Source organism: Artibeus jamaicensis, unplaced genomic scaffold (assembly GCF_021234435.1).
Source record: "Artibeus jamaicensis isolate MK-2021 breed Jamaican fruit bat unplaced genomic scaffold, CSHL_Jam_final contig_466, whole genome shotgun sequence".
Classification (NCBI taxonomy): domain Eukaryota; kingdom Metazoa; phylum Chordata; class Mammalia; order Chiroptera; family Phyllostomidae; genus Artibeus; species Artibeus jamaicensis.
In genome coordinates, this window is record NW_026521844.1 from 19,023,702 (window position 1) to 19,032,458 (window position 8,757).

The 8,757-nt window shown below is 53.2% G+C and overlaps 1 pseudogene; it reads right to left on the reverse strand.

The window, feature by feature from the left end:
* Positions 1 to 761: 761 nt before the first annotated feature.
* Positions 762 to 2,828, reverse strand: LOC119055232 (transducin-like enhancer protein 1; annotated as a pseudogene).
* Between the last annotated feature and the right edge of the window lie 5,929 nt (positions 2,829 to 8,757).

The following is an 8,757-nucleotide window of genomic DNA, read 5'->3' on the forward strand; positions in this document are numbered from 1 at the left end:
AAAATGATCTGTTACTGGTTTGTACCTCGAAAGCATTACATCATTCACCTGAGATAAATAGCCAAAAGAAATCTTTCAGTTAACCTTCTCTAACGGTACACAGCAACTTTGTCAATAGTCTGATTCGTAATACGTAGTCTTCTAAGAAGTAGTATCTCCACACCACTTCTCTGTATATAGTCAGAGCATAGAGTTAACGTACATGTGACATTAATGAATGCTACTTATAACTACTGACCTTCAAGAATGTGAGTCTGCTGATGTATAATTCATTGTGACATTTCTCAGGAAATTATAGAAAGTTTCTCATTACTCAAATATAACATTAAGATATACACTTCTTTTATGCCATGCTGCCTTGAAAAAGATTTTATATATATATATGTGTGTGTGTGTGTATAGAGTTTGCATTAAATACATTACAATGCTAGCAAGTGAGATTTGAAGTGTATTTATAATTCCACTCAACAAACAAAAGCCTTAAACACAGAAAACTTGCATGGCACCCCATACTTGCTGCAGCAGCTTGCCCCTCATAGAGACATATATGCACACACATGCACACACACGAATATGAGTGTGTTTTCACACACACTGCAATCACAGTAGCTATCAGTCCAGAGTACATTATGTTCAAAGGACCCATCTGCTTTGCAAACTTTAGTTCATGTACATTCTACCACGACCCTTCAAGGCAGCATTTTAACTCTCATTTATAGGTGAAAAACCTGAGGCTTTGATAAATGAAGTAAATTGGCAGTTTCTATATAGCCAATCAGTATTGGCACTGGGGTTTGAAACCAAAAGCCTACTGGACTTTAAAGCCCATGGCTTGTCCACTGTGCTCCCCGAGGCCCCTGCTCCTTGTGGGGAGTCTTGTGAGTGGACTGCAAGGGCAGACAGAAAGTGTCTGGCACCTGGAGAGCGTGGGACAAAGTTGAACTTCACTTATTTTATGCTCACGCTATGTCTGTATGGTTATTCAGCACACATATTCACCCTTATCTAAAAGCCAGCTTTTACTAACTCCTCCAAGGTCCAGTGGTTCTACTAAATGCTGGGAATCTTAGAACATTAACCACACAATTCTTTCAGTAGATAACTTCGCAGACTGTAGCCTTCTTGTCCCGAGCCAGTGACTAGTAGCTCTCACCCACAGCAATGTCACAGCTGAGCAGGGGTGAGGGATCTTTGGGCTGGAATGCACTAGCTCCACAGGGGGTCCACCAAGCAGTGTGGGGGCTGTCTTTTCTGGTACTCACAAGCCACTGACCACAATAAGCACCTTTCAGGGACAGCACACAGCTCTCCTGGAGATCCAGCTAGTGCTTGTCTGGCTAATGCTTGTTCGATGGAGAACTTCCCGGTTGCTGGTATCCATGCCCACAGCCAGCCACTCCCAGTTGGGCAGTCCATGAGAGTATCTGTGAGGTGCTACCATGCTGCTACAGCTGCGTCCCTTCTGCAGGATCTGACTGTGCTGTCCACACCGCGGTCCAGAGCTTGGGTGCCATCGTTAGGAGTGCCAGTACAGCTGTCCTCATCCGTGTGGACCTGGAATTGCCTCACCAGCGTCTGTTTGTGCAGGTCCCACATGGCAGTGCTGCCATCACTGCAACAGAAGCCGGTGTAGGAGTCGGCCAGGGCACGGCAGGCTGCGGGAGTCAGGGTAGGGGGCTAGGCCAAAGGACTGGGAGATGTCGGCGCTGCCTTAATGCACAAGGTCACAGCAGACAGGTCCCAAATGGACAAGTGCTGACCTCCCCTTCCACTATCAGAGTACAGCCACCAGGGAGCAATTTGCCAGAGTGGACGTAGTTACCTCCACTTAGTCTAGCTGAGAAATGGGGCTCATACTGCTGGGGTGGCTGATGTCCCAGACCTTGACGCAGCCCTTCTCACTCATGCATACATGCCTCAAGGGGTGGCCGATGGTCACTGCACCCACCACCTCCCAGTGGATCAGGGTGTTGATCTGGCAAGTGTGTCCAGGGATGCCAGGCACGAGGGCATCAGGAGGAAAGGGGACAGGCTGAGCCCACCCACCTGACATCATGTAGAAGGAGTGTGCAGATTTCCCCAGGGATTCCTGCCAGTCTGGGAGGGATCCAGATACTCCCACGTGAGGGGGGAGCATCAGACACAACCACAGGGGCACCCCCAGTAGGCCACCACAGCGGCCACGGCACTTGTCTGCCTGCACTGTTGCAGAGGCGGGAGGAGGTGCTACGAGGGCTGGTCAGCTTGCCCTTCACGCTGGTGCAGGGACACCATGCCCAACGGTCTGGGACACAGGCTGACAGCACCTTGGTTAATGAGGAGGTCCCTGGCAGGAGGCTTGCAGAGGCCTGGGCAGAGCCCTGGAGTGGTGCTGGGTGGGGTGCGCTGGCTCTTTCACGCAAGCTCATTTCTTCAGATTTCCAAGAAGAGTAGCTTCCCCAGCAGGCCGTGGACATCTGGCTGCAGAAAGCATCTTTCTTCTGCAGGCGGTTTTTGCCAATCCCATTTCCCTGGGTGAGTGGGCGGGGCGTCCTCTTGGATAAAAAGGGTCTTCATTAGACACATTCACAACTAAATTGTCACTGCTTTTGTCACCATCTCTGTCACAGTGGCTCCACTATGACACCATAGTATCATAGTAGAGTCCTTATCGTCCACCTTTCTTTTTTTGATGTTGGAAAATTCAGGCTCATTTCCACATTTATCTGTGCCTCTCAGCCTGTCTGGGACCACAAGGGGGAATGACCACTTGGGCCCGGTTCTCTCTCTCCGTGGTGTTCTGGAAGCTGTATTCTCAGCTCTAGCCCATTATAACCATGTAGATACATGTGTACGCCTATTTTTCAAAAGAAACTAGAAATTTCTATTTTTAGGTAAGACAGCTAATTTTAAACTTTGGGCTTCAATTTAGAAAACAACATAAGTGCTGCCTCAGCAAGTTATCACTGGGGCCATACACACCGGGGCAGTCTGGTCGAACCAGGAGAGCCGAATTCTGGTCACAGCACCTTCGGGATCCAATATTGGGGTCTTCCCAGCACGGAGAATGTGAGAGAGTCCCCGAGGGCTCCCGAGAATGTTCTGGTCCCTGCCCGCCCCCAGAGCCTGTAAGACCCTGTTTGCTGTGTCTGGGGGAACACACACCCACTCAGAGCTCCTTAGCTCCTTCCTGAAATCTGTGCGTTTCCCCCCCACCCCACCCCCAACCCCGGCGCCAAGCACTTCCAGTGGCCACTGGGAAACTGAACCTGACACTCATCGAGGTCCATTTGCAAGCGTTCTCTGATGACGATGATGATGATGGCAGCGCCAGGCCGGTTCTGGCAGATTGCCCAGTGTCTGCGAGCCAGGGCTGGAATGTTTTTACAGACGATGCTCCGGCTCAGAGCTACCACAGAAGTGAAGGCACTGGAGCAGAAACAGGGAGGAAGCACCAGGCCCGCAGGGTGAGGGCGTGGCCCACAGGTCCTCCCTGGGCGGGGGCCCCGGCCACCTCACCCTGCAGGTCCCAGCAGGAGTCTCCCAACTTTATTGATGCTGCACCCCCAGACCACACTGGGTATTCGTGATTTCACACTGGTATTTGTGCGCTGTGTATGTACAATAGTAGTGAGGCTTCATTTCCTTTCTGATACTGAAAAATAAGATGATGCACTTCCAACATAAATGTTGAGTGAACAAAGCAAGTTGTCTTCTAGTTACGGTGGGATTCGATTGAGACGGACATTTAAAATCATGCAAAATGAATCCCAATACTGTTTAGGAATCATCTCTATGTGGAAAAACTACACAGGCAGGCGTCGGAAACTTCAAAGGTTCATGCAGCTGTTGCCCCTGAAAGGGTGGTGGGTGCACAGATGTTCATTAAAAAACAACTGTTCACACATCTTTTATATACTCTCTAGTATGTATGTGTATGTTTTATTACCAAAAACGTTTAAAGAGAAATTGTGACTAGAATTCTAAGTGTTTTCTCCCCACAGGCCAATGGAGTACACGCATCCCCCTCTGGCCTACAGGAAGCTCATGCCTTTCTGGTAAGAGTGTCACTGAACGGATACATGTTGAACATCTATCAGGTGCCAGGCGCTATACTGGGAGACAGGCAAAGACCCTGTCCTCAAGGAGCTATGCAGGGAGATGACATACACACCATGCACGAATCCAACAGGCCCTTTCAGACAGTGACATACACTACAAAATCGGTAAGTAAAGATGCTGTGACAGCAATTATGGGTGCCTTTGGGAGGCAAGGGACAAGGCCCGCTTTACTGCAGTGGTCAAGGAGACCTCCCTGAGGAAGTGTCGGTGAAGCAGAGACCTGACTGGGCAGCAGTGGGAAGGTCCGGGATGAGCATTCTGAGCAGACCGAACAGAAAATGCGAAGTCCTGGGAGGGGAACAAGCTTGGGGTTGCCAAGGAACAGGAAGGATGAATTAGAAGATGGTGCAGACCAGAGCTTGGAAAGGAGGACACCCAGGGGACAAGAGAAGACCCAGGGCTGGAATTTTCTCAGCTGCCTCAGGAAGCACTGAAGGGCTGCAGCTGTGATACTCACAGGGTCCCATCTCCCCAGCCCCACAAGAGGAACAGGCAGAGTGGCTTGGTGTTGGCGGCAGTGATGGGGGTGGCTACAGATAGAGCTGATCACACTCGCTACGAACTGATGGGCTGATGGAGCTAAGGGGAGAGTTGGGGGAGGTGTAAGAGAAAGACAGGCATCAGAGTGCCTTGTGGGTAGAACCATTTCCTCATGTCAACATAACCCCACACAGGCTCCGAAGGGAAGATGAGCTAGCCCTCCTTTACACAAAGATGGCCCACTCACCTGCAGTTTCCTTTTGCATAATCCTCAATATTACTTTGAAAGAGAAGATCTCACCCCAGACTTCTCTCTCTGGTTATAATAAGAGCTCTCCGTGCTTGAGAGCCATGGCCAGCCACCGGGCTAAGCGCCTCATTCTCTCCAACCTGAGCTCTGGCATGGGAGTTGCCCTAAAATTGAGATTTCTTTAAGCACAGTTACCCTGTATGAACAGCATCAGAGGTGAGCTGACCCACTCCTTTCCAGGGGCATAACTGGCCGCTCCTGTCCTCTTTCCCTCCGCTCCTGTGTCTCACGCCAGCCTTCTTCCTGCCTCAGGCCCTTTTGTCTGTGGGTACGTCTCCCTAGCAGCTCTCTCAGTCCCTGAGCTTCACATGCGTGGCTTCTTGTCATCATTCATGTGACCTCACGAGTCACCTCCCTCACCAACCCTGCTAAGAGAACCTGCCTCCCCTAATTTTCTATCGCAATCTGTGTTTTGTTTACTTGATTCTCTTGCTACTCATGGCCCAGTCCTCTGAAATGTCCTAATGCATGTGTTTTTCATTTGTCTGCTCACTTGTTTATTGCCTTTCTCATTAGATTATGAGCTCTTTGAGAGCAGAAGCCTGTCTGCCAGTTTACTAAATGGCTACTGAACAAATGGATTGTGGAGCTTAAAAATGTCGCTTAGGGTGAGCACCTGCTCCCCAAATATGTACTGAACGCATCAGTGAAGTTTTGGAGCACCCCTACTATGTGCCAAGGCAGTCCTGTCACAAACACTAGCCCATGTGACCTTTCTAAGCAGTCCTGTTGGGCAGGACTCACCATGGCCATTCCACATATCTGAAAACTGAGGCTCACAGGGACAGACATGGAGGCTAGCAGGTGATGATGGGTTTGAATAGGAGCCGGAGGAGAGCTACTAGCCATCTCAGCCACTCAAACTGAACCGGAATGTTTGAAATGTGTGAGGGAGGCATGGTGTAAAACAATGACGTGGAGGTGCTGACCACAAGTCAATCTTTGAACACCTAGCTGACCCAGAGAAATCCCTATCCCAGCAGAGAAGTGTAATGATACATTAGGGTCAAAAATCCACAGAAACAATAGTGTAGCAGCTAAGAGGTCAGAGCCAAGGTGCCATCTAAGTTCCCCTCACCCACGAGCTGTGTGACCTTGGGCAAGTTATGTCCCTTTCCTGTACTTTCATGGCTAAAATGAAGATATTGATCATTAGTCTTCACTTCATAAAATTACTGTAAAAATGAAACATGTTAAAACACGTAAAGTACTTAGAAAATGCTATTGTTAAAGTTATTATTATTGGATCTGATTGTCACAGAGGCGTGGTGATTCGGTCACGTGAACTATGCAGATAAAAATAAGAACACCACAGATGCCCTACCACCAGTCTTGAGCAGGAAGGAGCCAATCACATCTGGGGGACTAGAAGGCCTATTAGGGACTTTACCTCTCATGCCCATTTTACAGATGGATAGCTGAAGGCCCAAACACCAGCAGGGCCTGGCTGCAAATCACCCTGTAACTCCTTCTCCCGACCTGGACCTCTCCCCGCCCCAAAGGGCAGAGCTTCCAGGCCACAAGTCAGCTCTCTCTCTGAATCCCTCCCTCCAAGGCAGCAGGGCCCCCCTCCCCCGCCCCAGGGGTCAATTAGGTCTTGGCGGCTGAAGGAGGTCGGGTGGGCTGCGCAGCCAGGCTGGTTATCTTCTGTTGTCTTCCCTTATCCTCTTTCCTCCAGAGTCCCTCAGTCTGGTCTCTAATTAAAAAGGAGATACAGCCACAAACGGATACAGCCAATCAGCCTTACCGGCTTCCTGGAGGCTGGATGTGCGGGGGGAGAAAAGCCACTTAGTCGCGGGCGAATCAATAACACTTAAAACATCAGGCAGGCAGCACGCCGTTCCAGCAGCGGCCTCCCTGCCCTGCCCGGGTCGGGGCTAGCCGGCCGCCTCGTTCGCTCTGTGCGCATCCGAGTGCTCCCATTGCGGCTCAACTTGGAAAATCCCCTCTCCGGAGACCCGGGGTGGGCAAAGGGGAGGAGTGAGTGACAAAACACGAAGGACCTGCCGCACACCAACCCTCGCTGTAGCTTCCTCAGCCTGACCCCTCCTCACTCAAGCAGAGCAATAGGAAGGTTCCCTGCTGGGGTTGGGGGCACAGGTAGCATGCGACCTGCCCATGCGGCCCATTAGCGCCGGGATCTCTATCAAGCTCTGAAGTACCCACACGCAACCTTCTGAGCTTCAGACACATTGTCTCCTAAGTACAAATGGAGGCTAGCTGTGCAAATGCAGCTCCAGGAGGGCTGCTCCGCCCGCGCGCAGACACCCGCGCCCAGTTTTGGGGGGTGGGGTGTCCCGCCTCTCTGGGGCTCTGGTGCTGCGAGTTTGTCTCCCTCGGTGTCTCGGGCCGCCTCTCGTCTTACCTTTGTGTTTGTTTCGGCTGGTACGCAGTCCCCTTGGCCAAGGAAAGGGCTCAGGGTGGCTGAGTGGCCTTGGAAATCACGTAGCGCCAGGGTTTGGGGCTGGGTTTGTGTGTGTGCGGGCGGGGGGGGGCGGTTGTTTTATTTTGGTTTGTTTGTTTGCTTGTTTTTCTGCCAGCGAACGTCCTTTCCTCTGGGTGCCTGTTCGCTGTTGCAGGGACTGGCCCCGCCTGCCACCTGGGGACTGCCGTCTCTCGGAGTGGCTGTGACCTCGCCTCTCGGGCTCCGGGGGCTGACCTCCCTGGGGGCGGTTGCGGTCCGGGATCCGGGCTCAGTGTTCCTGCCGGACCTGCTGGCCCCTGGGATTGGCTATCCCTTTGAAGCAGCCCGCCCTCTTGTGAGTCCCCCAAGCTGGAGCATCCCTACCGGCTGTCTCTGCTTCTGGGGACTTCCAGACTCGGATTTCCTTTAGATGTCTCTCTATTCAAGCCTTTCGGGCTTAGCGTGCCCCCGGGGCGCCCGTCTGCAGGGAGACCTTTGTATGATCACTGCTCCCGCACTTTGCCCACCCGACCTTTCTGTGGAGCCACGGCAGTTGGTGGCCGACCGGGGCTATCGGGCGACACAAGCTTTCTCCGGGACAGGCCAACTTTTCCGGGACACGAGTGCAGGGGCTGCGAACGGCCCTTACCAGATCCGGAGGTAGATCACGCCCAGGCTAAGAAAGAGGCGATCCACGCTTTCCGAGTTCATAGCCCCCGCTGGCCGCTGTGCTGATCCCGCTGGCGGACCCCACTAAGGCAATCAACACAGTCCGCCCGGGAGGCGTGGGCCTTGGAGTTCCGGGGGTCTGCGGTCTGTACGCCCGCCCCCGCACTCGGCGCCGGAGCCACTCTGGGAGCGGGCGATCCCGCAGGCCGGCGGAGGGTGGGAGGAGCGAGCGCGGCGCGTAGCGCCGCCTAGCGGTGCACAAGCTGCAGGTGCAAAACTCCCAGGAACCAGGTGTGCGGGTACCGTGCAACCGCTCCCTCCTCGCAGTCCCTCCCTCCTTTCTCCCGTCCCACCTCCGCCCGCCTCTCCGGAGCGCCCACCCAGCACCCCGCCAAAGGCGGGACCCTGCCTCCAGCTTTCCGCGCGCGCTCTCGCGCCTTGCCTCTCGCGCTCCCGTGGCGTCCTCTTCCCGCGCAGGGACGCTTAGTGGGAACCCGCTGGATCCCCAGAAGTCGCCAGCTCTCAAAACGCAGGACCTGTGGGCACCCCAGGACTGCGCTCGGGGCGGGGGAATCAGGGCTGGGCTAAGAACCATAAACCCTGACCTGTCTCCCTGTCCTCGCCAGGCCGAAAGCATGGAGCCGGCTGTGCGGTGTTAAGTCGCACCCGGGTTCCGTCTTTTCCTGGGCTTCCAAGACCCGCTTCGGGGGAAGGCAGCCCCTTCCTTAGGGCGGGGGTAACTGTCTCATCTTATTTCTCCCCTACCTCCGTCGATGGGAACAGCGGGTGCGTG